Genomic DNA, 6,215 nt, shown 5'->3' on the forward strand with positions numbered 1-6,215 from the left:
AATGTACTGGAAAGTAACTAATGTCATTTATTAAACAAGACAAGAAGCAAGGAATTAAACAGAGGCGGAATTCAATTTAGCTCATTGAGGAGAAACGTCTGGGCTGTACTCTTTGCACAGTCTTCCACCACGCTCTGACGCCTCCTCTTTTATTTGGACTTTCCCTGATTACATGGCAACAGCTGTTTCTAAAGGGAGGGGGGGTCGTAAACAGCCGTCGCCTTTGGTTACAAAACAGTTCAAAGAAAAGGTGCCTGGAGGGGGGGTCAGGTCCTGCTTCCTCTATCTGTAGATCTCGGGTCAAGACAAAATCTTCCTGTGGATTACAATACATCAAAGAAACCGATGCCTTCATGTCGCTTCCCATCCTACACAGTGGAGTTTTACAAGCCTTTTGATTGGTAAGATCAAAGACAGCTTTTGTCTGCTCGCCGGGAACTCATTGAAACACAAAGTTTTGTGATAACTTGGATACAATTATTCTGACCACTAACTTACTACTTTTTTTATTCAGTGGTACTTCTTTTATTATTTTTTTAGTAACTTTAAATTCAGTAGTACTTCTTGTATTGTTTTTTAATAAGTATTTTAATTCAGTAGTACTTCTTGTATTATTTTTTAATATCTATTTTAATTCAGTAGTACATATTTTATTGTTTTTTTAGTACATTTTAATTCAGTATTACTTCTATTGTTTTTTTTAGTAACTTTTAATTCAGTAGTACTTCTTTTATTGTTTTTTAATAACTTTTAATTCAGTCGTAATTATTTTGTTTTTTAAAAACTTTTAATTCAGTAGTACTACTTTTAATAACGTTTAATTCAGTAGTACTTTTATTGTTTTTAGTAACTTTTAATTCAGTCTTACTTCTTTTATTGTGTTTTGATAACTTTTCCTTCAGTTGCACTTTTTTTATTGTTTTTTAGTAACTTTTAATTCAGTAGTACTTATTTTATTGTTTTTTAGTAACTTTTAATTCAGTAATATTCATTTGTTTTTTAAAATAACTTAATTCAGTATTACTTCTTTTATTGTTTTTTAATAACTTTTAATTCAGTAGTACTTTTTTATTGTTTTTTTTAATAACTTTTTTAATTCAGTAGTACTTAAATTTTTTTAATAACTTTTAATTCAGTAGTACTACTTTTAATAACGTTTGATTCAGTAGTACTTTTATTGTTTTTAGTAACTTTTAATTCAGTCTTACTTCTTTTATTGTGTTTTGATAACTTTTCCTTCAGTTGCACTTTTTTATTGTTTTTTTAGTAACTTTTAATTCAGTAGTACTTATTTTATTGTTTTTTAGTAACTTTTAATTCAGTAATATTTATTTGTTTTTTTAAATAACTTAATTCAGTAGTACTTCTTTTATTGTTTTTTTAATAACTTTTAATTCAGTAGTACTTTTTTATTGTTTTTTTTAATAACTTTTTTAATTCAGTAGTACTTTTATTTTTTTAATAACTTAATTCAGTAGTACTACTTTTAATAACGTTTAATTCAGTAGTACTTTTATTGTTTTTTATTAACTTTTAATTCAGTAGTACTTATTTTATTGTTTTTTAGTAACTTTTAATTCAGTAATATTTAGTTGTTTTTTTAAATAACTTTTAATTCAGTAGTACTTATTTTATTGTTTTTTAATAACTTTTAATTCAGTAGTACTTTTTTATTGTTTTTTTTAATAACTTTTTTAATTCAGTAGTACTTTTATTTTTTAATAACTTAATTCAGTAGTACTACTTTTAATAACGTTTAATTCAGTAGTACTTTTATTGTTTTTTAGTAACTTTTAATTCAGTAGTACTTATTTTATTGTTTTTTAGTAACTTTGAATTCAGTAGTACTTATTTTATTGTTTTTTAGTAACTTTTAATTCAGTAATATTTAGTTGTTTTTTTAAATAACTTAATTCAGTAGTACTTCTTTTATTGTTTTTAATAACTTTTAATTCAGTAGTACTTTTTTATTGTTTTTTTTTAATAACTTTTTTAATTCAGTAGTACTTTTATTTTTTTAATAACGTTTAATTCAGTAGTACTTTTATTGTTTTTTAGTAACTTTTAATTCAGTAGTACTTATTTTATTGTTTTTTAGTAACTTTTAATTCAGTAATATTTAGTTGTTTTTTTAAATAACTTTTAATTCAGTAGTACTTATTTTATTGTTTTTTAATAACTTTTAATTCAGTAGTACTTTTTTATTGTTTTTTAATAACTTTTTTAATTCAGTAGTACTTTTATTTTTTTAATAACGTTTAATTCAGTAGTACTTTTATTGTTTTTAGTAACTTTTAATTCAGTCTTACTTCTTTTATTGTGTTTTGATAACTTTTCCTTCAGTTGCATTTTTTTTATTGTTTTTTAGTAACTTTTAATTCAGTAGTACTTATTTTATTGTTTTTTAGTAACTTTTAATTCAGTAATATTTATTTGTTTTTTTAAATAACTTAATTCAGTAGTACTTCTTTTATTGTTTTTTAATAACTTTTAATTCAGTAGTACTTTTTTATTGTTTTTTTTAATAACTTTTTTAATTCAGTAGTACTTTTATTTTTTTAATAACTTAATTCAGTAGTACTACTTTTAATAACGTTTAATTCAGTAGTACTTTTATTGTTTTTTAGTAACTTTTAATTAAGTAGTACTTATTTTATTGTTTTTTAGTAACTTTTAATTCAGTAATATTTATTTGTTTTTTAAAATAACTTAATTCAGTATTACTTCTTTTATTGTTTTTTAATAACTTTTAATTCAGTAGTACTTTTTTATTGTTTTTTTTAATAACTTTTTTAATTCAGTAGTACTTTTATTTCTTTAATAACTTAATTCAGTAGTACTACTTTTAATAACGTTTAATTCAGTAGTACTTTTATTGTTTTTTAGTAACTTTTAATTCAGTAGTACTTATTTTATTGTTTTTTAGTAACTTTTAATTCAGTAATATTTAGTTGTTTTTTTAAATAACTTAATTCAGTAGTACTTCTTTTATTGTTTTTTAACAACTTTTAATTCAGTAGTACTTTTTTATTGTTTTTTTTAATAACTTTTTTAATTCAGTAGTACTTTTATTTTTTTAATAACTTAATTCAGTAGTACTACTTTTAATAACGTTTAATTCAGTAGTACTTTTATTGTTTTTTAGTAACTTTTAATTCAGTAGTACTTATTTTATTGTTTTTTAGTAACTTTTAATTCAGTAATATTTATTTGTTTTTTTAAATAACTTAATTCAGTATTACTTCTTTTATTGTTTTTTAACAACTTTTAATTCAGTAGTACTTTTTTATTGTTTTTTTTAATAACTTTTTTAATTCAGTAGTACTTTTATTTTTTTAATAACTTAATTCAGTAGTACTACTTTTAATAACGTTTAATTCAGTAGTACTTTTATTGTTTTTTAGTAACTTTTAATTCAGTAGTACTTATTTTATTGTTTTTTAGTAACTTTTAATTCAGTGATATTTAGTTGTTTTTTTAAATAACTTTTAATTCAGTAGTACTTATTTGATTGTTTTTTAATAACTTTTAATTCAGTAGTACTTTTTTATTGTTTTTTTAATAACTTTTTTAATTCAGTAGTACTTTAATTTTTTTAATAACTTTTAATTCAGTAGTACTACTTTTAATAACGTTTAATTCAGTAGTACTTTTATTGTTTTTAGTAACTTTTAATTCAGTCTTACTTCTTTTATTGTGTTTTGATAACTTTTCCTTCAGTTGCACTTTTTTATTGTTTTTTAGTAACTTTTAATTCAGTAGTACTTATTTTATTGTTTTTTAGTAACTTTTAATTCAGTAATATTTATTTGTTTTTTTAAATAACTTAATTCAGTAGTACTTCTTTTATTGTTTTTTAATAACTTTTAATTCAGTAGTACTTTTTTATTGTTTTTTTTAATAACTTTTTTAATTCAGTAGTACTTTTATTTTTTTGATAACTTAATTCAGTAGTACTACTTTTAATAACGTTTAATTCAGTAGTACTTTTATTGTTTTTTAGTAACTTTTAATTAAGTAGTACTTATTTTATTGTTTTTTAGTAACTTTTAATTCAGTAATATTTATTTGTTTTTTAAAATAACTTAATTCAGTAGTACTTCTTTTATTGTTTTTTAATAACTTTTAATTCAGTAGTACTTTTTTATTGTTTTTTTTAATAACTTTTTTAATTCAGTAGTACTTTTATTTTTTTAATTACTTAATTCAGTAGTACTACTTTTAATAACGTTTAATTCAGTAGTACTTTTATTGTTTTTTAGTAACTTTTAATTCAGTAGTACTTATTTTATTGTTTTTTAGTAACTTTTAATTCAGTAATATTTAGTTTTTTTTTTAAATAACTTTTAATTCAGTAGTACTTATTTTATTGTTTTTTAATAACTTTTAATTCAGTAGTACTTTTATTTTTTTAATAACTTTTAATTCAGTAGTACTACTTTTAATAACGTTTAATTCAGTAGTACTTTTATTGTTTTTAGTAACTTTTAATTCAGTCTTACTTATTTTATTGTGTTTTGATAACTTTTCCTTCAGTTGCATTTTTTTTATTGTTTTTTAGTAACTTTTAATTCAGTAGTACTTATTTTATTGTTTTTTAGTAACTTTTAATTCAGTAATATTTATTTGTTTTTTTAAATAACTTAATTCAGTAGTACTTCTTTTATTGTTTTTTAATAACTTTTAATTCAGTAGTACTTTTTTAAAGTTTTTTTAATACCTTTTTTAATTCAGTAGTACTTTTATTTTTTTAATAACTTAATTCAGTAGTACTACTTTTAATAACGTTTAATTCAGTAGTACTTTTATTGTTTTTTAGTAACTTTTAATTCAGTAGTACTCATTTTATTGTTTTTTAGTAACTTTTAATTCAGTAATATTTAGTTGTTTTTTAAAATAACTTTTAATTCAGTAGTACTTATTTGATTGTTTTTTAATAACTTTTAATTCAGTAGTACTTTTTTATTGGTTTTTTAACAACTTTTTTAATTCAGTAGTACTTTTATTTTTTTAATAACTTTTAATTCAGTAGTACTACTTTTAATAACGTTTGATTCAGTAGTACTTTTATTGTTTTTAGTAACTTTTAATTCAGTCCTACTTCTTTTATTGTGTTAACTTTTCCTTCAGTTGCACTTTTTTATTGTTTTTTAGTAACTTTTAATTCAGTAGTACTTATTTTATTGTTTTTTAGTAACTTTTAATTCAGTAATATTTATTTGTTTTTTTAAATAACTTAATTCAGTAGTACTTCTTTTATTGTTTTTTAATAACTTTTAATTCAGTAGTACTTTTTTATTGTTTTTTTTAATAACTTTTTTAATTCAGTAGTACTTTTATTTTTTTAATAACTTTTAATTCAGTAGTACTACTTTTAATAACGTTTGATTCAGTAGTACTTTTATTGTTTTCAGTAACTTTTAATTCAGTCTTACTTCTTTTATTGTGTTTTAATAACTTTTCCTTCAGTTGCACTTTTTTATTGTTTTTTAGTAACTTTTAATTCAGTAGTACTTATTTTATTGTTTTTTAGTAACTTATAATTCAGTAATATTTAGTTGTTTTTTTTAATAACTTTTAATTCAGTAGTACTTATTTTATTGTTTTTTAATAACTTTTAATTCAGTAGTACTTTTTATTGTTTTTTTAATAACTTTTTTTAATTCAGTAGTCATTTTATTTTTTTAATAACTTAATTCAGCAGTACTTATATTATTGTTTTTTTAATAACTACTTTTTTAATTCAGTAGCACTTTTATGGTTTTATAACTACTTTTTTCAATCCAGTGGTGCTTCTTTCATTGTTTTTCATAACTGTTTTTATTAATTCAGTAGTGCTTATTTCATTATTTGTTTAATAACTACTTTGTTTTTAATTCAGTAGTATTTATTTCATTGTTTTGAATAAATACTTGTTTAATTCAGTAGTTATGTCATTGTACTTCTTTTAATTCAGTAGTACTTCATTGTTTTTCATAACTACTTTTTTTCCTTCAGTCGTACTTCTTTCATTGTTATTCGATTACTGTTTTTATTCAGTAGGGCTTCTTTCATGATTTCTTTAATAGCTACTTTTTGTAATCAGTCATCGTTTTTTTTAAGTATGCACACATATTTCAGTATTGTATTTCTAATTCTAAACCTCATCCCTTACGGAGTAAAGTAATAAGACTACGATTTGTAGTACTTTTGCAGTAACTTACTTTAAAAAAAAA

The sequence above is a fragment of the Nerophis lumbriciformis genome, linkage group LG01 (genome assembly GCF_033978685.3).
Source record: "Nerophis lumbriciformis linkage group LG01, RoL_Nlum_v2.1, whole genome shotgun sequence".
Lineage (NCBI taxonomy): Eukaryota > Metazoa > Chordata > Actinopteri > Syngnathiformes > Syngnathidae > Nerophis > Nerophis lumbriciformis.